The 25,413-nt window shown below is 40.9% G+C and overlaps 1 protein-coding gene across 2 annotated transcripts in view; it reads right to left on the reverse strand.

Moving 5' to 3' along the window:
• The window catches only part of LOC114564077 (SH3 domain-binding protein 4), a 56,810-nt gene extending 37,548 nt beyond the window's left edge, over positions 1-19,262 (reverse strand). Inside the window, exon 1 of one of the 2 annotated variants that reach the window (XM_028591234.1) lies at positions 19,207-19,262. The gene's annotated coding sequence lies outside the window, so the exon portion shown is untranslated. Of the gene's footprint in view, positions 1-19,065 lie in introns of both variants that reach the window. The other variant, XM_028591233.1, reaches the window with a different exon arrangement.
• Between the last annotated feature and the right edge of the window lie 6,151 nt (positions 19,263-25,413).

Below are 25,413 nucleotides of genomic sequence, written 5' to 3' on the forward strand. Positions count from 1 at the left end.
GATAGACCGATTTAATCTATTATGCACTGCCCCCCCCCCGCCCTCCCCTCCACTGGCACCGCAGCAGTCTTAAATTACAAATCAAGCACTTTATTTCAATGGCTACTTTTCAGGTTTATTGTTTTCTTACATTATTTAAATGTGTTGACAAAGGACATTTTGTGATGACCTGATTATATCTGCCTTATAATATGTCTGCAAGCAATGCATCATCAAGGCTGTGTTGTAGATGTTGATGAGGCACAGTTAACCATGGGCCTGTTTCACAAAAGCAGAATATATAAAGCGAGGCTTGACCTAGTCTAATCTGTGCATCCTGGCTTGGTGCGTTTCACGAAGGCCAAGCCAGGCTGAGGAGGAGCGACTAGGTCGAGTCAGGCTGAACTAATTCAGATAGATGAGCGTCCACGGATTTCCTCAAAAGACCGCGAGGTCGAGCACAGATTTACTGATGCCAAAATGGAGAATACGCATTGTACATAGGCTACTTTATACAGCTTATTGTGTAAGTATGATGACGTGAAACACATTATTTGAATAAAAAGAAAATAACACGGCCGCTGTACTGAAACAGCGAGAGAAAGCTCAGCAGACGATCGCAGACCGACTGAATGCGTAAGCAGCCTAAACATATACATTAACTGACCACTGAATGGAAACCGTCATAATCCTACCATTCAATGATGAGGCTACTAATCATTTGCACAAATTAACAATTGTACGCTTTGCCTTAAAAGTAAGCAGAAGATAATGTTACTCAGGAAATTTACCATGAAGATCCATTTTCTATAACGCAAGAATATGAAGCGTAAATATCTCTTTCACTCTGTTCCTCCCTCTCTCTCATTGGCTAAAAAATTAATTTCCTAAGTCATATTAACTTCCACTACTCGCTTTTAATGCAAAGTGTACAGGTGTTCGTTTTTGCAAATGACAAGTGACACATTGAATGGTTTCATTTAAGAGCAGTAGTTCATAAATGTATATTTTTAGACTATCATTTAGTCTGTCCGCTATTATCTGTCACGCTTTTTCTCGCGTTTTTTATTTTTTATAGAGGACGAGTTTCCTTCTCTACATATTATATGCCTTGCTCCCTGGTATATATGGACATAGAAAATAAAGACACTGAAGAAATTGCACTGTAAAATCTAGAAACTATAAAGATAATAAAGTGATAAATTCCATGCACACTATTAACATGAATGGAACAGAGTATATTCATCAGTTATTTCCCCCCAGGCAAAATATAAGGTCAAAAACCATTGAGGTGTCCTCTCCCTGTTGTTACATTAATGTACAGTAGCCTACATCACTAGATAGTTACTGGTCCAGTGAACTAAGTCTATAACTTGGGAGGATTGTACAGTTAGGATATGTTCTTAAAATTGTACAATCCTCCCAAATTATAGTCCCAGTTTACTGGACAACACAAATTGTGTGCTAAGAATGCCAAATACAATGCACATGGAAGCAGAACAAACATGATCCTTATTGTTAAAGAAAAAAAAAGAAATTATAAACTAAAATAATTTAAGGTGCATTGGGGAACTATAGAAATGTACAGCATTGTATGTATTGCCCTAGTAACAGACTTCATTTAAATCTCATTTGAAATTTTATCAGCCTTTTCTAATTATCTCAACAACTGCCATAATATATTCATCAAACTTCTTACAACAATATGAACAGCAGTCTTCATACAGCAATATAACAGTAACAATGACAAATTTATAATTATAAAAAAAGAATAATGGTCACAACTTTAAATAATAACAGTACTTAAATGAACAGCAATATGCACCTGTTGTATTTTAATCCAGGCTGATAAGAAAAGGGTAAAACCACTGCTGAGTGAACAGAAAAGGCTCCAGGATTAAATAAATCCTGGCTGTTAGCCTGGTCAGGACCAGGCTAGCTGCACAGAATAAATCTCCATGGTGATTTATGTGCCTCTGCTTTTGTGAAACCGAGTCAAGGCTAAATTCATCCAGGATAACCAGGAAATCACGGCTTAATCCCTTATCTTGGTTTTGTGAAACAGGCCCCATATGCAGTGCACCCGTCCATATGATGCACATTGCACACATAATGTGGGTCATATGAATGGAAGATGATTGCAGAAGTGACACTGATCTGTGTTTTTGTTTGTTCTTTTTAAAGAAATGGCAGAGCAGATTCTGAAAACAAACCCAGTGTGGCAGGGTTGACATTTTTAAGATGTAAATTGAGGGCGCAAAAGCAGTATTGGCTCCAAATATCGGCTCAAGAAAATCGGTAGCCCCAGGGCTTGACATTAACTTAAGTACATTTACGTTTCACTTGTCCATGCATAAAAGTCACTTGTCCGGGTAAAGATTCATCATTTTATAAAAAAAATTGTGTTTTGCTAATGTAGAATTTGAACAAACCGTTGAAAGCATCCAAACACTATCAACATTAATACAATTCTGTTGAAACAGTAGAAACAAACGTGCCCCAACAATAGATTTCCCCTTCAACAAGAAAAAAGGATCTCCAGACTCCATAATACAAAGTAATATGTTGCACGCCGGTGTGCAGAAGTTAATATATTGAGATTCTAATTCAATATTTTAAAGTTTGTCATTACTTTCAGATTCCTAGTCAATATTCTAAGTTACTTAGTCAATATATTGAGATACTAAGTCGATACTTTGAGATATTGAGTCAATATATTGAGATACTAAGTCAATATATTGAGATACTATGTCAATATTTTGAGTTAAATCAATATAGTGAGATATTAAGTCAATATATTGAGATACTAAGTCAATATTTTGAGTTAAATCAATATAGTGAGATATTAAGTCAATATATTGAGATACTAAGTCAATATTTTGAGATAAGTCAATATATTTAGATACTAAGTCAATATTTTGAGATAAATCAGTATATTGAGATACTGAACAATATAGTGAGATATTAAGTCAATATTGAGATACTAAGTCAATATTTTGAGATAAATTAATATATTGAGATACTAAGCCAATATATTGAGATTCTAAGTCAATATTTGAGATTCTTAGTTTATATTCTGAGATACTAAATCAATATTTTGACCAGAGGTAGTGGTGACTTGAACTTCTACTATATCTAAAATAATTTTGTAGACATAACAATGGATTTTGCCACTAAATGTTGGTGTTTTTTATACAATTTCACAAATTTCTACCCGGCAGAGGCTGATTTACCAAAAGGATCCTTTTAAAAAGGTGTAGCTACTTTACAGTTGATTATTACCTGATATTTAATCTGCATATTTTTTTTATTATTTTTGTTCAAAAAGGAGCAAAAAAAACGACATTATAGAACGGCTTGTTTATTGCTAAGGAAAAATTAATTTATAATAATAATAATTAATAATTAAATGATTTATTAAAAATGTATTTTTTAAAAACTTATTTTTAGTGTTTACAAAAACAACCACTGGATAGGAAAAAGGGTATTTTACAACAACTTTGAATGCAGCACGACGCTGGCGGGGCGAATTTCAAGTGAACGCAACATCTGTGTTTTTCCGACAACAGCAGCGGCACACTGTCATATGTTCCTCTCCAGTGAAATACAGACACACTTTTACACCGTTTAGCTGTCAGCATTTTAACTGTTTACTCCAGCTGCTAGCTAACGATAGGCTAACGTTACTTGCTGTTGAGTGTAGTGTTAACTAGCGTAACATGCAGCGATGTTTAGGTTGCCTCTAACGTCCGTTTTCGGAGCATCCGAAAGAAGCGCAGGCATTTCAGTGGCACCGCGTTGCAATTCGGTCCGGTAGATAGCGGTGGTTAAGGCACCGGTGCCGTATTAGCACCAGGTCTCTCCTTTTCTGTCAACAATGTGACGAGGAGGTAACGTTAAGGCGGAGTTAGTTAGCAAGCTAACATTAGCTAACTAACACCGGCAGGTTCGCCGTGCTTTCATGCTGCATTGCTTACAGAGAACGAGCTGAGCAGCGGGCTGGGTCTAACGTTAGCCGGCTGGGTCTAACGTTAGCCGGCTGGGTCTAACGTTAGCCGGCTGGGTCTAACGTTAGTGGTCCGCTGACCGGGATTGCGGGGGAAAGAAATTATCGTTTCAAATCGGTAACATAGACGTAATGAGTGGCACATGACGTGAACTAACATGGCATTTTAGTTTGTTTGAGTTTTAACTTGTCCAGTGGGACAAGTAAATTTCTCTTCCACTTGCCCTACAAAAAATCCACTTGTCCCGGACAAGCGGACAAGCGTTAATGTCGAGCCCTGAGCCCATATCGGTCATCGGCACTAAAAAATCCATATCGGTCGATCTCTATTGTAATTTTACAGTTTTGATTTCAGTGTGTAAGCAGTCGGTGAAAACTGTAAGAGGACAATATGTTCTGTGTGTATCTGTGTGGAGGTAAACGGCTACAGAGGAACCATGAATGAGGCCCGAGCTATAAAACTAACCACTGTGCAAGGTCAAAGATACAACCACGTTCACCCCCCCAGCAGTGAAAGCATCCTGACACCCAAACGGCTGGCTCCGTATCAGCTCTCAGAGCAGGGCCGAGGCCCCCGCTGAGTTTAAGGACGACCGCCTCCGAGCAGGAAGTGGCTGAAGAGGAAATGCCTTTGTGATGACAGGCGGCCAGATCCCTGCTTGCCGCGCATTTCCTTTAAAGCACCGCCTTCTGAAACATTTGTTCTCATCCGCTCGCTCCCAGTGCAGAAGGAGGCTTAAAGCTTACACACACACAAAAAACAAAAACTGGCAGGACATCATCTCCACACAGGAAGGGATGAAAGGGCTCCAAAAAAAAAACAGACGACATGAAACGACCTGATGTCCTGAATGTTGCCGAAGCACTTCAGACGGAGTTCAGAACATGTCTTTGGGTTTTTTTTCTCCCCCTGCTCCCTATTATCTCCTTCACGAGGGTTCCACGCAGCGAAACACGCAAGAACGCAACATTTTTTTAAATGTCCCGCACTGTCGGAAGACAGGGCGGTAAAAATGCACAGCAGCAAACCATCGGTAAAATGTTAGCTCATAAATGCTCTGGTAACCTGGCTATTTAGCCTAGCTGCCTCGCTATGTTTACAATGAAATGCAATGTCCGAACATGCTAGCGGGTGACCTGTCGGCAAGCTGAATCATTTTGAGTGTTTAAACTATCTACAGTGGTCTATTTGGTGGTGTGTGTTTGCCCTGTTTAAGTTTGTCTGACATATAAACAACAATCCGTGTTGCTACAAGCGTCAGTGTTCGCCAACAAAACATGTAATCAAACAAATGCACAAGTAGCCTAGCTAGCTATAGCTGCCTGGCTAGGCTACAATGAAATCCAATGTCCGAACATGCTAGTGATTAGCCTGTCGGCTAGCTGAAAACTTCAAGTGTTTGAACTAACATATTCAGTGATCTATTTAGTGGTGTATGTGCCCTAACTAAGTTTGTGTGTCATATAAAACCCAATTCGTGTTGATAGAAGTACCGATGTTCGTGTAGAAACATTTTAATCACATCAAAACGTTCATGATACGGCGCTGATAACCTCCGCCATCTTGGTCAGACTTTTTTTGTAACTCCCGCCTCCAAACACAAACACGCACACCTGATTGGTTCTCTAGTGGTCCTCATTTGAATAAAGTTAAACTTTCGTCAACTTTATTTCGCTCCCCTCGGCGATTCGCTCTCATCTCGCTCAGTCAGGGCGAATTTCGTCTCCATTCAACCTCAATGAGAGCAAAGCGTAATTTCGCTGTGTGGAAACCTACCATTAGAGCACACGTGTCAAACTCGAGGCCCGAGGGCAAAATGCGGCCCCTCGTAGGTTTTCATCCGGCCCGCATTTCAATATAAGTTCACAATAAATTCAGGCCCACCTAGTTTTTGTCGCTTTGTCCAAAGTTTTTGGTGCTTTTTTCGACATTTTTGCATTCAATGCTATAGGCATTTTGTTTTAACGTTTTTGACGCTTTGCTCAATGTTTTGCCACTTTTTCGGAAGTTTTTGGCACTTTCAGACAATTATGACACTTATTTTTTTCAAACTTTTTTGGCACTTTTTTCAACGTATTTGTCGCTGGCTGAGGAACTTTTTTGCTGAACTTTTTGGAGGCTTTCATGAGGCCCAGAATGTAAGTGAGAAGACTACAGTATATGAGACATGCAATGATAAAGCCAAAATAGTTGATTTTTACAGTACCTCCTTAAATAAAAGCATGTCAATAAACTCATAACATAATAAACATGTCTGGCCCTTGATGTGATTCTTATTTTCCAGTGTGGCCCTCTGGGAAACTGAGTTTGACACCACTGCCTTAGAGAATAAATCAAACACGTGTGTGTTCAAGGTAGGGCTGCTCTCTCTTAGTCGATTAGTCGACTAATCAGTCGTTTTGGTCTTAGTCAGCTTAGATTTCTTTAGTCGATTAGTCAAGTGTCTCGAGATAACTCTTGTTATGATTTGATACTATAAATAAAATTGAATTGAATTGAATTTTATGCTTTTTTTCATGCTGAATGACTTATTTCCAAGAAACGTACGAGCACATCTCTGGTAAACACAAGAATCAAAGTGGTGCTTTTGCACGACTCTGATTTTTGCGGAGAAACTCAGATTTACAGATCTGCCGATTAAATCAACTAATCGATTAGGCGATACAATTGAATGAGTGTTAGTCGACAAAGAATTTCTTCAATCGAGCACAGCCCTAGTTCAAGGGTGAGTAAGTGACCTTTCAACAGGGCGCGATGATTATTACCGACTATTTTAAACAGTTGAAGACAGACTGTGTCACCTTTTAAAGGGGAAATAACACATTCTTCCTCTTACTAACAAAAGGTTAGTCTGCTCAGTTCCACACAATTGTATGTCTTGCTGCTACTGCTATGACCAGTAGTTCACTGACTTAAAAGGGGAACTATGCTGGGTTATATTTTTTTATAGCTCAATTTACCATAACTGAACAGCTTCGGAGTCACCAGAATGGTTCTGATCGTTCCGTTTTGTTGTCTCGGTCTATTTCTTCACTTACACCGTCACTCTGTCGATACTCTGTCGAAATATGCACACACGTGGTATCGCGATAACAATATTGAGTCGATACATCATGCACCGCCAGATAGTGTTTAAAAACTGTAATTAATGGGTGACATCAGACGCAGAACCGTGAATCAAAACCTACGACACCTGTATCTACGGTGGGATTTCTGTTCACCCAAGAGGTCAAAAGGGAGAGTTCAACCTAAACTCAAAAAGCCAGCACCACATGCCCAGTATTTCTGATTTTGGGATGAGCTGTCCCTTTAAGTATGCATCCAACTCAATATGCACTGAAACAGGTTTCAGAATATAACCAAACAAAGTACACGTGTAATGTATTCTGGTGGGAAACGGTGAGTATGAACAGATCTGTCTCCACAGGGCATCTTTAAACAGCACTTACTACACAATGCTGTGACAACAACACCAACCACAGCGGCAGAATACACACACAACATTACACAACTACACACAGTGTAGAGCATGGCAGCAAAAGGGAGAGAGAGGGAGAGAGAGACGGAGAGGGAGGGGACATGCACAGGATCTGTTTAGTATCTGAACTTATATCAAAATGATCCTGGTCACTTGTATAATTATATCAGATGTATTTACTCCTTGTTGTTAATTATATTTATGTTTGTTCTTATGCTTTGGCAACACAGATGTATTTTTGTAATGCCAATAAAACAACTTGAAATTGAAATTGACAGAGAGAGAGGGAGAGAGAGAAAGAGGGAGAGAGAGGGAGAGTGAGACAGAGAGAGAGAGACACAGAGAGAGAGAGAGAGAGAGACAGAGACACAGAGAGAGAGACAGAGAGAGAGGGAGAGACAGAGAGAGAGAGAGACAGACAGAGAGAGAGGGAGAGACAGAGAGAGAGAGAGAGAGAGAGTGAGACAGAGAGAGAGAGATAGTGAGACAGAGAGAGAGAGCGAAGACAAAAGCATTTAACAAAGAAAGGGCCAGTTCTTAAGGTGACCTGCTGCAACCTTTAGAGTTTGATATCTGGTTGTTTTCTTGTTAATCTTCTTAAGATTTAGAGACCAAAACCAGCAAACTCTCACTATGTATTTCTAACCACATAAGGACTGAACAGAAATTCAACTGATTCCAGCGCTGCCTCACATTTAGAGCCACAAACGCGCAGCGAGGGAAGGATTTATTTATCAGCTCGCCGAGCCTGAATTAGCCCGCGCACCGATCAGATAAAGAGAGAAAGCCAGATGCCGTGTTCTCAGGCAGCAGCCGCCTCGGCGAGACTCTCGTACTGAGTCAACACCCTAAGTGTGAGGAAACAAAGCTCCGGTTTGTCCTGAGCCGGAGCCAGGCGGAGGCTACGCTCACAATCAATAGAAAGTTGCTGCAACTGCAACTGCATAGCAGGCGGCGATGGGTGCCACTACGACGAGGGGTGTAACAATACATCCATCTAGATCGCTATATATCGATTCAGGGAGTTATCGATGCAGAGTGAAAAATGTTCACAGCGAGGCCTGTAACAATTGCCATCGTGAGTTTTAGGCGCGGCGCCCGAGCCGGTTTTTAGGCAGCGATGAAGCGAAACGAAGGAACTTTTTCTCAGATCGAATGATTGTGGTCAGACTTCTTTAGCAAGTTTGGTCTTTAAAATCTACCACAAAGACAGCCCCACCCCTAGCCTCGTGAGAGCGTCCTGATCTGGCGAGCTCCAGTTCTCCTCCCAGATCAGTCTGGCATCTTGAGGCAGAGAAAATTTGGAGCCGTTAGCCAAACGACCGACCAATCAGCGTTGGTTTTGAGGTGGGTTAGGTGGTGATAGACAGATGGTTTATCCAATCAGCTAACCAGTATTTTCAGACAGCGGTAGCCCTAATTCTGTTAGCCACTCGCTAATGCTTTTTTTCTCTTGGATCCTTCTTGTGGAATATGGTCCGTGAACCTGAAATGGTTCCTTTTATTCCTAAATTCTTGTTACACAAACGGCAAATCTCCTTTACCGACATGTTGCTTGCATGCAGAGCTAACGAGCTATGCTTTGCCTGCAGCAGCAGGGGCGGGCTTGTGGTTTTATTTTCATACGCTTCGTGGATCTGATTGGTTGATTTGGCCCGTCTATCACCAACATAGGTGATAGACTGATGGTTCATCCAATCAGCTCACCAGTATTTTCGCCCCTTCCCAAAAGTTCTCCAACGGAAAGTTCCGAGATGGATATGTCGAGCAAATGAGTCAGGTTAACAAAATCCCACAAAGAGAAACAAGCTGTACAGGTGAATTACATCACATCATCATTACTTACGCAGAGATCGTATATATAACGGCGAGGTGAAAGCTGTCACGATATGGGCTTACTGTCCTCTGCACAGGCAGGCACCACTGTGCCCTATTGCCTGACTGACAGGCTGAGGTTGTCAATGCCCCCCCCCCCCCCCTGTGTTACAGGCAGGCACCACTGTGTTCACTGCCTAATGTTTTTTTTTTACATAATTGCCGTTTCTTCATTTAACCGCAATTAATTGCTAACGTTAGCTACGGTCCCAAGACGTATTAATGGGAATTGTTGATTTTGTTTAGATACGCCATATTGTAATGATATATGTTGTAATTGGTCGTACTATATATTTTTATTATTGTATCAGTTGTTACTTGTTGGCACTTAAGACGTTCATAGCAACAACAAAGACTATACAGTTTGAAAAAAAAAATTTACGATAATAAAGAGGCGTTGTTTACATAATAAGCTGTGTATTTGTGTTTTTAATATTGTCTGGGTCACATGACAGTGATATACTGTATAACCAAAAGATGTATCCTGGGGCAACGGTAACTAACTAACAACATGACGACTGCGTTGTTGTGGTTTCCCTCAGGACATTTTGAATCCATCATCGGTCTAATTTGCCTACGGGTCTTCAGATATGCTGGAAATGGAAACAGCCGTGATCTATGGGACTTTGAGTTCCCCTGTGGAGTTTCCGTAGGGCAATAGTTCCTGGAACTTTTTGGTTAATTGTATTAAGCGTGAAAAAGCAGCAAAGACAACACTTGCTAAAGAAGTCTAGGTTAAATCTCAGAAAAGCCATTCAGTTAGTGGGTGCACGTTGAAACATTCGGGCTGCCATCGGTCAGAGGGAACATTTGATCCAGGACATATTTGCAGATGTTTATGCTCGATGTTCTGCAGTTGTAGCCTGGTCCTACCAGACTCTGGTCCACTAGCCGGGTCCTACCAGACTCTGGTACACTAGCCTGGTCCTACCAGACTCTGGTCCACTAGCCGGGTCCTACCAGACTCTGGTACACTAGCCTGGTCCTACCAGACTCTGATACACTAGCCTGGTCCTACCAGACTCTGGTCCATTTCATTTGTCCAGAGAGTCTGGCCTCTCTCCATTGACAAGTGTTAACTTCCTTGAAGGCGGCTACTCTGTTGAAGTTTAAAACTATTGGATCTGCCCAGAGCCACTCTGGATCTGCCAGAACCAATCGCTAACGTTGTCTAATTTGACCGATAACCAATGAAGTTAATGAGTTATAAAGTTTGCTACTTTGGCTCCGCTACGACTCTGTGAGCAGTCAGCAACAACGGTCAGCTAAATCTAATTTGCATAAAGTTGACTGAATTCAACTTAATGCAAATATGCAATGTGGGAAATCCGTGGCGATACCCAGCCCTAGTGTGTGAATGTCTCGGTGCTGCAGCAGCTGCAGCCATCGTTCGCTCCTTTACTTGACAATATAAACATACCAAGGTGGATTAAGGGAGCGGGAATGTGAGGAATGCCGAGCTCCAAGTGAAACCATGCATTATTCAAGCGGAGGAGGAGCAAAGAAGGAAAAGTTGTCATTCTTCTGAGGACAATGAAGTGGTCGGAGATCATGTTGAACTGTCATTCCTGGATTTTATTAGGACATTCATTGGGCTGCTCTGGTTGTTGCCAGTCGTGTCACGAACCTGACAACAATGGCGTTACACTCACAACCCTATCCCCCTATCCCCCTATCCCAGCACACACACACACTTCCCTCCCTTTGCTTTCTTTGATGAGTCTTCGAGTCTACAGCCTGCAAGTCACACCAGACAACACAACCGATGGAGGAGTATCCAGGATGACGTTCAGCCTGGTTCCAGACCTCTGAATCACCACCCACACCTCCCTTTAGTTCAGTGATTTATATGTAGGGCTGGGTACCAAATAGGGCTGCACGACGTGAGGATCTTATTGCGATTTTTTTTGGACTGATATCGCGATTTTTTTCTTTATTTTCTGGGGGATACAATTTCTTGGCCGGGACGTCTCTGCAGCACCACAATACTTAATTCAGAACGTTTTGACACATATTTTGCGTTTATATTGTATATTGCGCCCCCATGCGATTTGGATATTGCACTATAGTCCATATTGCAATTTCGATGAAATTGTGATTAATTGTGCAGCCCTGGTGCCAAATTCAATACTTTCGAGTATCGAATAAATGCCTCGTCATTCAATACCCAATTTCAATATCTAAGAAGTCAAGCTCATCAGCGTCAGTGAGCCAATCAGCATGCAGCATGCTTCTACCAAGATCCAATAATGTTTGTGATTGTCTGTTTAACGTTACACGTCAAGAGGTACGCAGAGAGACGGGGCTCACGTAGCAGGAGCCGAGAATCGCCACTCAGAGCTTCCTACGTAGCTACCTAGCTATTTGAATTTGTTTATTTTGCACAATAAAATCAACAACATTCACACAAGAATATGAACTAATGAAAAATAAAGATTGTGCAGGTGAAATTAAGGAAACCTCTAGGGGCTTATAGAAGGGATCTCACCTAAGGAAGAGAGGAAGAATTTGGATAGTGAACAATTACAAGTGTCCTAAACAACACATTGAACACAAGAAAGCACTGATCTAGAAAACAATCTGCAGATTATTCGACTGAGTGTGTGTGTGTGTGTGTGTGTGTGTGTGTGTATCACTGAGTGTGTCTGTCTGTCTGTCTCTGTGTCACTTAGTGTGTGTGTCTGTGTCACTGAGTGTGTGTCTGTCTGTCTATCTGTGTCACTTAGTGTGTGTGTGTGTGTGTGTGTGTGTGTGTGTGTGTGTCTGTATCACTGAGTGTGTGTCTGTCTGTTTGTCTCTAGTCGTTAGTTGCATATAACATATAACATATAACATATAACACGGATCTTCTGCTTTCACTCTGTTCTGCTGGAAACAGGAATGATGGAGCCCCCGTCCACGGTACTACTACTACTACTACTACTGTATATTATTCATAGATTACGCTACTTTTGTGAACCCAAGACTTTTGGAAGTGTAGGTCTGTTTTCTCAAGAGATTGGAGAAATTTCAAAAAAGCCTGCTTCAACATTTCATCTTTAGCGCCGAATTAGCCCACCTCTTTCCAATTTGCTCTGGAACAAACACGGGCCTCACCCTATACAGAAAGCTGAGTTTGTTCTGAACATGTTGATATGGAACACACAGGGATCGGTTATATGCAAATACCCTTAAAAGGTGAATTTAAAAACAAAATGTCAGAGGGTTAAAAATAGTCACACAAAAAAATTCCCTACATACATGATTCCATTTTTTCTTGTCTTTCCAGACCCTAAATAACTGGCTCCAGTCCCTGATGAGTGGAAGTTGCCAGCGGTGGCCCGGGCCGCAGGCTAGAGCGAGGCGAGGCACAAGGGGGGGGTGGGTGGGGTACCCGTCTGACACCAACTACAGCCGTGCCCTCCCTGTCATAACTCGTTCCGTAATCAGCTGGAACTGAGTGGCAGAGACACCAGAAGACGCACGTTCACCCCTGGAGAGGGGGAGGAGGAGGGGGGGGGGGAGGGGGTGCTTATCTGAAATCACATGCATTCATTCAAACAATGACGTCTATTCATGTGCTGCTGTGACCCAACATCGGGTCCTCGGGCCGTGCAGGGATGTAGAAAGTAGAGGTTTAGCTCAGAAAGTGATAAAAAACATCTTATTTTTGTTTATTAAATACATCGATATCGATATTGCGGCGATATTGTAGGGCTGACTTTAGGTGCTTTCACAAAATATTCACACAATGAGAGTTTTGATAAATAATCATCAGTAATGTGGATAAAACTGTTACAACAGTCTGGTAAGGTCAGAAAATGACATCACTTTACTGTAATGCAGCCTTTACAACCAGGAAAAGACACTTATGTCATATCACGGTATTATGTTATCCAGAATTTAAGATGATATCCAGTAGGGCTGCCACCTCTTAGTCGACTAATCGGTCGTTTTGGTCTTAGTCGACTAAGATTTCTTTAGTCGATTAGTCATTTTTTATGCTTATTCATGCTTAATTACTCATTTCCAAGAAACTTCTGAGCACATTTCTGGTAAACACAAGATTTAAAGTGGTGCTTTTGCAGGATTAATTGTGGAGAAACTCAGTTTTACAGATGGTTAATTAACTACATTTATATTGTGCTTTTCTAGTCTTAACCACCTCTCAAAGAGCACAGCTCTGTCAATTAAATCAACTAATCGATTAGTCGACTAAATCCTAGAAGTGTTAGTCGACTAAGAATTTCTTTAGTGGAGGGCAGCCCTAATATCCAGCCTCATATATCGATGTAATATTGATATATTGTCCAGCCCTACTGCAGGGTTCTCCGTGCCATTATAAGGTTTAGGTGCAGTACCCGAGACGTTTTGCCAAATGAATGTAACTAAAGAACTTTTCTCATATCTTATGACTGTAGTTGGACTTCTTTAGCTTGAAGTTTTGTCTATAAGCTTTTTGAGCATTACGTATTTAATTATCTTCTCCAACGTTTTAGACCCAGATATGGTGAAAAAGCGAGGCAAACCTACAACAAAGGGACACAAACCGACTACAAAAAGACGCCAAATGACCACAGAGACCCCAAAACAACCACAATGGAAACACACATGACCAAAGAGATGGAAAAAAACCCACAAAGAGACACAAAAATTGCATTTTTCTAAATTGAAAAACAATTTCTTGAGTAAGCCGGCGCTCAGCAAACTGGTTCATCCCAGTGAGAGACTCAAACAGTCCGAATACGGACGTTGCAGCTGGTGTTTAGATTGCTCAACGTTAAGTCAAATTCTGGGTATTTTCCCACCGACCTGCAGTTACAGACGCAACATTAACATCATTAGAGCTGCAAAGATTATGAAGAAATAGTGAAACATGTGTGGTGTCACCTTGTTAAATGTGAATATTGTTGTAGTTTCTTCTCTCCTCCATGACAGTGAGCTGAATAGCTTTGAGTTGTGGACAAAAGTCCATCTTTGTTGGGAGTCGCACAAACTCAGTACCTAGGTAAGGACTACTAGCCAGTCAGAAGCAGAGTATGAGGGCGTGCCCTGACAGTACCTAGGTAAGGACTACTAGCCAGTCAGAAGCAGAGTATGAGGGTGAAGTAAAGGCTGGACTACAGTAGAGCTGTTTGGAGCAGTTTGTGAACAGTGTTTTCTGTTGGAGATGGTGAGTCCCTTTGGGGGGGACTTTGGGCTTTTTCACTTTGTAAACCTATAACCTGCACAAAAAAAGATATATAACACAATAAAGGAAAGGGGAAAAGCCCAAAAAGCATAATATGAGCACTTTAAATCTACATTGCAGTGAACCATGATGCTGTAGTTGGTGTATTGAGCGAGTGGTTGTTAGAAACGTCTGATAAATGCCTGAGAGAAGGGAGTGAATCTGGAGCGAGAAAGACAACAATCTGCCAAAGGAGAACTAAATATGATCTCACAGTATCATCCAGTGTGAAGCAACGAAAAATGCAAGATGGACGAGATAAGATCTTTACATAACTCTTCATCAAAAGGCCTTGTCGGTTTCTCTGCCCTGATGGCTGACTGACAGGCTGAGGTTGCAAAGCAAGGCACTTTTAATAATGTTTTTTTACATTTTGATAACAGTTTTGATTCACAATTAAGGTGGAAAATAAAAGCTTTGTGTTTAAGGTATTTTTGTTGATGCTGAAATGGATTTTAAAACATATGGTATCGAAAAAAAATCATCGTTAGGAACCGGCATCGAAACTGAGGTATGGAAATTGGCACCGGATCGAACGATATTGAACGATACCCAGCATTAACTTTCGATGCTTTCAACGGTTGAAATTTTTTCGACATTTTTGGACGTTTTTGTTTACATTTTTGACGCTTTTTCTAAATGTTTTTTCTTTTTTTCAATATTTTTTGACGTTGTTTTCCAAGGCTTTTTCCCTGTTTCTTTTTGTACAGCGGCCAGTAAAACTTGACTTTGGGCAAGTATAAAAAAAAAAAACCTTAATCGAGAAAGTTACTGTCAAAGGCTTTCTTTATTTTTTGTTGCTAAGAACGTTTTGTTTACGCGACAGCCAATCACAGACAGTATTAGATCTCGGTAGAAGCATGCTGCTTGCTGATTGGCTGTGCCTAAAAAGTATTGAATTCGGTACCCAGTCCTATCTACCGCTGCCTCCATCGGTGAGTCAGTGTTATTGTGTGACTTTGGTGTTTTAAAGGGCCAGGAACTAGCGAAACTAACCAACCGTCTGTGGCCACTCATCTAATGTATAATAAATAAGACAGCAGCTTTTAATCAATCTAGGCCATCACAAAGCCTCTTTTAGTCTTTGGTGCCATTCATTATTTCAAGCTACATTATCTAATTTAATATATGAAAGAAGAGGGCCATGGATATGTAGTCACTGCTCGTGTGAAATATAAATGAATCATTAGGCCTAGATATAACAACCCCGAACACCTAAGATGAATCTCTTTTTGTCTTATTATTATATATCCACCACTCCTCTATGCATCAGTTAACTTTAGGCTATGATTCTACTTCAGTATAATACTATATTGTAGTACATTCAGCGTTGTTGTCATATCTCTTCAATAACCTCATTTGAGAGACATTTAACAAAAAACATGGATTGTGTTTTACCGTCTTGAAATCCTGTATCGGTTCAGAGATATGAGCCAAAATTATGAGCTCAGCAACTTGTTACTATTTTAGTTATGCCTGCAGCAAATTATTGCTTTCATTATCCATTCATGTACAGGTTATTTTCTAAAAATTTTTTTCAATCAAACGGTCCTTAAAATGAAATGAAAAATGTCCAGTAAAGTTTCCAGGATGACACCTTCAATTGTTTAAAACCTAAAAAGGTATTCATGTCAGAAACATAGAAGAGTAATAAAATCCGCAAATATTCACATTGGAGAAGCTAGGACAAGAGATGGGTTTTGTTTTTTTGCTTTAAAAAATAAATAAAATCGACTATCAAAACTCTTTACAAAACAATCAATTTTTTCTGTTAATCGATTTTCTGTTCAATATCAGCTCTAATTTGCATCATTCCTCATTTTCCGGTATGTGTTTATTTTTGGCTGATGGCTCCCACAGTTCGGGGCGATTTTGGACCCCTTTTAAATTTCATCTCAGCCCCCATAAAAATGTAGCCTCGTGAGAGCTTCCTGATCTGGCGAGCTCCAGTTTTCCACTCCCAGATCAGCCTGGCATCTTGAGATAGACAAGATTTGGAGCCGTTCGCCAAACGACCGACCAATCAGCGTTGGTTTTGAGGCGGGTTTAGGTGTCACAGCTTCCACGGATGAGAGGAGCGTAGCTATCGCAGCAAGTTTTATCCGAATTAGAAAGTATTCCTTCATTGAAAGAAGAGCAAAAAAGCGGCACTGGAGGCTTTTCTCGGAGGAGAAGATGTTTCTGCTCTTCTCCCGACTGGTTTCGGCAAGAGTTTGATCTGATTGGTTGATTTGGCCCGTCTATCACCAACTATAGGTGGTGATAGACAGATGGTTTATCCAATCAGCTAACCAGGATTTTTGGCCCCTTCCCAAAAGTTCTCCAATGGAAAGTTCCCAGATGGGTAGGCCGAGCAAATGCAAAGCGATCCATCTGGCGGAGTCAGGTTACTAAAAATTCTAATAATTTGATATAAAAAATTTTTTAAATCAAATTTAGTGCTTTAAGTTAGAGTTTGCAAACGTGTCTGTTAGTGACAGAGGACAAACAATCACAGATTCAAAGGGCTTGAAACATATCCTGGGTTGCTCTCGCCGCTGCTATGCACATGTAACCCCATCCAGGAAATGGTTAAGAGAAACTGTCGGCCAATCAGAGGAGGTTGTGCCAGACTCCCGCCTTTGGCTGAGTCTCTATCTGATCTGTCAGAGGGAGAGCAGGAGTGCGGTTGTGAAGTTTAACGTTGGTAGTCCCCAAAGAAGCTGGTCATTTCGTGGCTCAGATTAGAACCCAAATTGAAATGTAGGCAACTAAACTTGCTGAATGTTAGAACATTGTGTCATGGTTAGTCGTTATCACTGTGATTTATAAAGTGTCAGCTTTATTTCCATCATAGTGTCAAAAAACATTAGCTGTTCCAGGCAAACTCACCACAAACCTTTCTAGCTAGCGTTAGCTAGCGGCTACCTAACGTTGACATTAGCTGTCTAGGTTACTTTACGTTGCCTATTTATGTCCATTTATTTCTACTTATCGCTGTTAATAAACGGCGTCTGTACAGCATCAACGGGGGTCGCCATTGTTGTTTATGTGTGTGTGTGTGTGACGTCAAAAACTGTAACTGGGAGTACAACCATCCGGTACGAGTTCACGAGTAGTAAGTTACCGGTTTGATTGTCGTTCCGGGGCACTTTCACGGGCAGAAGGTGGTGAAAACACGAGTTACGGGTTGTCTGGAACGCACCATAATGTATGGTAGTGGGTATACTGTAGGCCTACTGTATATAAATATATTGGTATATATATATGGGCCAGAATCTGCCTTTGGGGGGGGGTCCTCTGTTGGTCCTCCCCCAGGGTTATTTTCAGCATCACAGACTTAATTTCCTGCATTCGGATACACTTTTATGCACCCATTTAGCCTATGCGAAGAAGAAAAACACAGATGACAATTCAAAATATAGCAAAAATATAATGGAAAGTATGTTGTTGCGTGTCATAGAGCATTTTTAAGTGGGTATATGGAAATCCTGGAGCTTCCATAGTGGGTATACTGCGTATACCTGCGTATCACGTAGACTACCACCGCCGATAAAGAGGATGACGTCAAACCCCCTCGCTAGAAATCAGCGGAGTTCTTTAATGCCATGGCAACCGGTGTGCGGTGTAGTCCACAGCCCCACTCAGCTACAGGCAGAGCCCCGTGTTCATTATGTAGCATTTACGGAGAGACTTTAAAAATTACCAGGTTACAAAAGAGCTACGGCTGAACATCTGACATGTATCCCAGCGTTGACTCTTTAGTTTCCATTCGGCTTGGTTTTAAACTCGAAACAACGGATTAAAAAAGACTTTTTTGAACAACATTGACGTAGCAAAAAGGAGCTGCAACAGCCGCTAACGTTACTGTAGTTTTAGAGAATGTAACGTTACGATGCAGTTGAGGCTTAACCGTCATCAGGTTATAACACAGCTACAGCTGAATATATCTGGATTATTTATCACAGCTTTCACTGGTTATAACACAGCTACAGCTGAACATATGACATGTATCACAGCTTTGACTCTTCAGATTCCTTTCGGCTTGGTTTTAAAAACTTGAAATGACGGATTTGAAAAGACTTTTTAGCAACATTGATGTAGCAAAAAGCCACTGCAAACAACCGTTACTGTAGTTTTAACAGCAGGTACGATGTCAGTTACAACCATTGGTTACAACCACAGAAAGGATTCAAACAGCGAGACAGAAAGAAGAAGAAAAAAGACATGGAGCTTATAACCGTTAAAGTCCGGGTATTTTCAGGACTTGGAAAGACTCTCGAAAATCCACAGCAGACCAGTTTGTTGTCGATTAACCGTCGTTTTCCTCGCCTAAATACAGTACACGTCCCATGACTTTACATGGATTTCCCACAGTGAAAAGTTGCAGCTCACTCAGGATGAAAACCGTCGCTCCCAGGTGGAGCGGCTCAAACATTTTCCCACAACACTTCTTCCAAGTTGCGAACGCAAAAAAAAGACGGGTTTTCTTTAAAAACACCGAGCAAAATGAAGACGAGGTGAAATTGCAGCCTTACCTGGCAGAGAAGAAGGCTTGTTTCGACCCATGAAGACAGCGATAATAGCCGAGCAGGCGCCGTTTTCCGTCGAGCTCTCCCGGTGGCGGTGGTGGTGCTGCTGCTGGATGTGTGTGTGTGTGTGTGTGTGTGCGGATTCACCGTGTTCTCCTGGAGGAAAGCAGCCGAGCTCCAGCTGATGTCACCGGGACAGGGAGGGGCCTCGCCGGGGCACATTTCCATAAGGACATGATGTCACTTGACTGGTTCAAATGATAACATAACACAACCACAAATAGATAATTTCATTAATGAAGTTTGCAAGTCTGTCACTTCTTTACTTATGTATCTTTTCATTTGTTTCTGTTTAAAATATTACTTTCATTTTTATTTGTGTCTGTTTAAAATATTACTTTCATTTTTATTTGTTTCTGTTTAATATACTTTCATATTATATTATTTGCACTTATTTGTGTTTAATTTTTGTAAACTGAATTCTAAATTTAAAAATAAATAAATAAAAAGCAGATATGATAATTCAGGTGCTCTTGAATATTTTATTAATTTCAGTATTCTAAATGCCAAATTTTACATTCACAAGAGTACGTAAATTCTCTAACTCACTTTCTAATTGTTCACCTTTTCTCATAGAACTAAAATCTCTCCTCAAGTCACTTAGACTGTTAAACAACAACAACAACAACAACAAGTAAACTTGTGTAAACTGTAGAGCAGTGTTTCTCAACGGGGCGGTACCGGCCCCCAGGGGGCGTTCAGAAGATGATGGGGGGCGTTGGAGCAATATTTTGGAAAGGGGGGCGTTGAGGTGCCCTTGGGGGGGCGTTTGTTTTGGCGCTTTTCCATTACATGGTACCTACTCGCCTCGCCTCGACTCTACTCGCCTTTTTTGGTTTTCCATTACGAAAAAAAGTACCTGGTACCTGCTAACAGGTACTTTTTTTAGTACCTGCTCAGTCTCTAGACTCTTCTAACCTAGACTATTCTAACCTAGACTGTTCTAACCTAGACTATTCTAACCTAGACTGTTCTAACCTAGACTATTCTAACCTAGACTATTCTAACCTAGACTGTTCTAACCTAGACTATTCTAACCTAGACTGTTCTAACCTAGACTATTCTAACCTAGACTATTCTAACCTAGACTGTTCTAACCTAGACTATTCTAACCTAGACTCTTCTAACCTAGACTCTTCTAACCTAGACTCTTCTAACCTAAACTCTTCTAACCTAGACTCTTCTAACCTAGACTGTTCTAACCTAGACTATTCTAACCTAGACTCTTCTAACCTAGACTCTTCTAACCTAGACTCTTCTAACCTAGACTATTCTAACCTAGACTCTTCTAACCTAGACTATTCTAACCTAGACTCTTCTAACCTAGACTATTCTAACCTAGACTATTCAAAGCATCAAAAAAGGGCTCTCACTAACTTTCAAATGTTGTACACTTATTTCCATTCTGCAGTAGGTGTCGTTCTTCAAGTCGTTTGTCATCACCAAAATACTTTTCTCTGTGTGTGTGTGTGTGTGTGTGTGTGTGTGTGTGTGTGTGTGTGTGTGTGTGTATAACTAAATGTGATTTTATGTTTAATTGTACCTCTTTTTCTTTATATGTGTGTATGTTATTTAATATTTTTTGTAAGAATTAGTCTTGATGTTTATGTGCTATTCTTGTTTACTTGATTCTTTGTATGATGTATTTTGGTCTCATCTCCTTTATCACAACTCCAAAAACTCTACTTCGTGGTGTCAGAGGACAGATCTCCAGTCACAATGAGTATATTTGCATTTGAATGCAGCACTGTATTCAACAGGCTTTGAAAACACACCAGGTTTAATTTAGACATTACCATGGGGTCATTGAAGGCCCTGACACACCAACCCGACAGCCAACCGTCGGCAGAAAAGCCAGAAATGAGTGGGTCTGGCTTCTCCAGCTGACTGATAATGGCGGCTTATTCGAAATACAACCTCGTAATTTACGAAAATAGTTCACTGAAACGTGTTTCTGAAAACATTTTAAGCGAGAAGTAAGGGCCTTAAGCATTTACATCCAGAGCGACTTTGTGAGGCTGTAGGCCTACCATAGACTGTAATAATAATGGACCCATTGGGTTGTGGACTGCTGTTTTGAAGCCTCAAGTTTGGCAATTTGGACATCGCCAGTTTTGTGATGTAAGCGAAACGCTAAAGAGGGAAAGTTGCAGATTTTCAACCCTTCTGAAGCGAGTCATCCAACGGAGATTTACCGTCGGGTAAGCTGGGTACTGCCGCCATTCATCTGCACGAACGAGAGAACAGAAAATCTGCAAACTTTCCCTTAAGTTACTGTAGCTAACACTAGCTTGGCTGGCAGAACGCTGAACAAGACATTTCTAGGCGACATAAATGTTCCATTTAACGTCGATGAAGTGAAAACACACAGCGGGAGGGTCAAAGTTTTAAGACGAAAACACGGACAACCTCCGAGAACATGTTGAGGCATATGCGCGGGAAGTGGGGGTGCTGCAGCACGAAGCTATAAAACTGGCGAAGCTTTAAAACTGCAATGACAATAACATTATAGCTTATAAATTCAATTTTCAATTCAATTTTATTTATAGTATCAAATCATAACAAGAGTTATCTCGAGACACTTTACAGATAAAGTAGGTCTAGACCACACTCTATAATTTACAAAGACCCCACAATTCCAGCAAATCCCCCCCAAGAGCAAGCATTTAGTGCGACAGTGTTGTTTTTTTCCACGACATTTTGCATGTCATGTTTGGGGTGTGGGATGAAGAGAGGGATCACTTTAGTAATTTTAAACTAGAGACTTTCACTCATTGCACTGCTTAAGGTCCACAAAGACATTTTGGATGATCTGGATAGTCAGGGTCTCATGGCATGAGTTTATCAGCCGAACTCCGGAGCGCAAATCTACGCCTGGTGTACCGAAATCACCGTAAGGTAGAGACACGGTGTCTTACACCTCTGCATCTTTTTCCTGCCGCTGTGCAGACCCAGCTGGCAGCCTATATTTAGCCTAGTATGATTGTGATGCATGTAGGCCTATTATAAAGAAACATATAGTCAGTGACTTTTCAGAATTTGTCACATGCTGTTGGAAAAGAAAGATTTTGCATAGTCTGTTACTTTGTGGCACTTAGGCTTTTTTTTTGTCCGTTATGCGGTTTATGAACACTTAATCTACTTGTGGTTGTTTTAAAATAAACATACATTGTCATCTAGAAAACAGATCTTGGTGCGTCAAGCTCCTTGTTTTAACAGACATTTTGATTATACGTGTATTTATAATAATGTATAATTTACATTGGTTGCAGGGCTGTGTTCGATTGAAGAAATTCTGAGTCGACTAACACTCATTCAATTGTATCGACTAATCGATTAGTTGATTTAATCGACAGATCTGTAAATCTGAATTTCTCCGCAAAGAGTCATGCAAAAGAATGCATATATTGAATAAGATAATGCCTCCTTTGCATATTTAAACACAACGTTTCAGAAAACGTGTAATACAACAAATAATTGCCTTGATGAAAGTAATCAAAGTAGGTTTCACGGTGATATCTATTAGGCAAAATGTCAACCCTTAATTCTCGTGTTTACCAAAGATGTGCTCGTACTTTTCTTGGAAATAAGTCATTCAGCATGAAAAAGCATAAAACATGACTAATCGACTAAAGAAATCTAAGTTGACTAAGACTAAGTTGACTAATCAACTAAGAGGGAGCAGCCCTAATTGGTTGCACTATATAAATAACATTAGTTTATATGCACGCATTCACACAGATATTTAGATAGACCTACTTCTTTCATCGCCGGTTTTTGGAGTTGGCTGTATAGTAGGCCCGATGTTGGGATATAGTTTGTACGCACCGTCAGCTCAGCTGTACTTCATGGAGGGGGGGGCGAGTGAGTTTTTAAAAGGAGACGGAGCAGAATACAGAGCCTGTGTAACATAGTTTTGGCGTTTTTCCATTACATGGTACCTGCTCGACTCGACGCACTGTGCGTCCGTTTTCCGTTGCACATTTTAGTACCGCGTGGCTGGTTGTCAGGTCGGCGCCGCAGTAAACACACATACACACAACGTGGAAGGTGTGTTGTTGTCACAGCCAGAAGACATATCTAGTTTCAAATGAATCTGGAGGCAGCAACAACAAAAAAACACAGCTAGCCAAACTATTTAAAAACGGTGGGTTTTTAAAGTTTTTAAGAGCGCCATTTCTAAAAGCCAACATGGGCTTAGCGGATAACGGTGGTACTGCACCCCATGGCCCAGAAAGACTTTTTACATAGACATTGAAAGAAACGTCTATATTTCAGCTGATAATTTGTTTCGGGGTATATCAACCTACCAGCCCGAACACTGGAAGGGTCCTTGTTTAAAACGTCACGTTTTTAACATTTTAACATTCACTTGAAGCGAATCCAGAATTATTAAATTGGGAATGATGAACGCGCATAATGGACGCGAGCAATGACTGTTCTCCCGAGCTCATGTAGCTAGCTGTAATAATGGTTTTAGATAATGGTTGTAATTCACCACGTGTTCTAATACGTCCATGGTATTATCTTATGAAGTTATGATACATCCGAGGGATGTATGTATGTTGTAAAGCCTGTTACGTGGATGTAACGTCATTAGCGTTTACCAAACTGGCGGGGCTATCGGCTAGCTAGCTAGTTGCTAACATCAGGGTTAGCTAGCATGGCCGTATTAAGATTATGCCTACAGACTTACTACAGACATAGTGATGACATCGGGAACAACGAAAACACAATGCTAAGACAACACAAACAAATTGTTGCTAGTGCGCGTGTCCATCGTGACGTCATGGGCCAAGAACGCGGAAGAGCCGAGCTCCGTGTTTGCTTTATGCACTTTTGAGCATTCTCATTGGAACGTACGGGGCTTCACCTGAACACCGGATCCAGTTCTCTTAATACATCCATGAGGACACCCCCGTCCGTCGCTTTCCCGTCACCTTTTGGTATCGCCTCAGCTCACTCGGAAGCTCGACTGAAGTGGTACTAAAAAAAAGTACAAGGTACTTTTTTTCGTAACGGAAAACCAAAAAAGGCGAGTAGAGTCGAGGCGAGTCGAGCAGGTACCATGTAATGGAAAAGATCCATTAGACTCTACGTGCACCGTAGAGTCTAATGAAATCAAGAGAGAAGTAGGCTCATTTTCTCACAGACTTCTATTTGGAGCCGGTGGAGTCGCCCCCTGCTGGAAGTTAGAGAGAACGCAGCTTTAAGGAGCTTCAGCATCGGCTTCACTTTAGCTTGGCTTTGTGTTGATTTGGGTGAAGGACTGATGGATTGGGCGCATGCATCTTTTTTCATGTGCTGCTGTTTACTGTCTGGAACGGAACGAAATATATAACTCATCCAATATTTGTTGAGGTATTTCAATCAAAGTGATGGACACACCCCGACATTGTCTAAAAAACAAAAGGCGACACGAGTAGAATGTGAATATTTGATTTTGCTTATGTATCGCCATTATCAAGGCTTTCAATCAGTGTGATGAATGACAAGGAGGAGAGAGTAGGAATTGATCGACTCCGAGGCTCCTGTCCTGAAATACATCGACTGACTGTCTGCGATAAATCAGTGAAGCCGGGTTCCCATTTGACAGATAAGCAGGCAGCCACAGCACGTCCATTCCACTCGCGCTACAGGGCAGGCAGACAGCTAATATGCACTGTAAAATAACTCTAAAACACCCAACAAATTGTTTTGTGGTTCATAGCCTTAAAAAGGGAGCACGCTTTCATCCCCACAAACCCAGATGAGAACACAAGTACATACAGTGGACTGCCTGGATCAAAATGTTTTTATTTATATTCAATGTAACACATGGGCTTGTTAAAATGCATAGGGTTTTCTTTATATACAAAAATATGTGGTGTGATATTACGGCTTGCAGGCAGACTGGAGAATACATCATAAAGGTTTTATAATGCGTTTGCACATGGAACAAATGGAGCCATTGTTGCAGAATATTCCAGCACGTATTGTAGATCCTGCAAAACTCCGTCTTTAGACAAATGCGCTGATGGCTTTTGGGTAGACTGAGCGGCTGTGTGAATGATAGGCTGACGAAAACTTATGAGGCATGACTGGAGTGTAGATTTTCTTCATTTTGAGATTTATTTTGAACTTTGCAGCTAAAGTATGTAAGTGCATATAGTCAAATGTATGTGAACACCTGTGTATTCCAGCCAAATGTGATAGATGAAAGCTAAAATGTAGGACATAACATGCAGTTCGTGTAAATGTGATGTTTTTGTAATCTATTGATACGTGTTCATGGAGACCTCTTTGTCGGTTTTT

Source organism: Perca flavescens, chromosome 11, assembly GCF_004354835.1.
Source record: "Perca flavescens isolate YP-PL-M2 chromosome 11, PFLA_1.0, whole genome shotgun sequence".
Classification (NCBI taxonomy): Eukaryota; Metazoa; Chordata; class Actinopteri; order Perciformes; family Percidae; genus Perca; species Perca flavescens.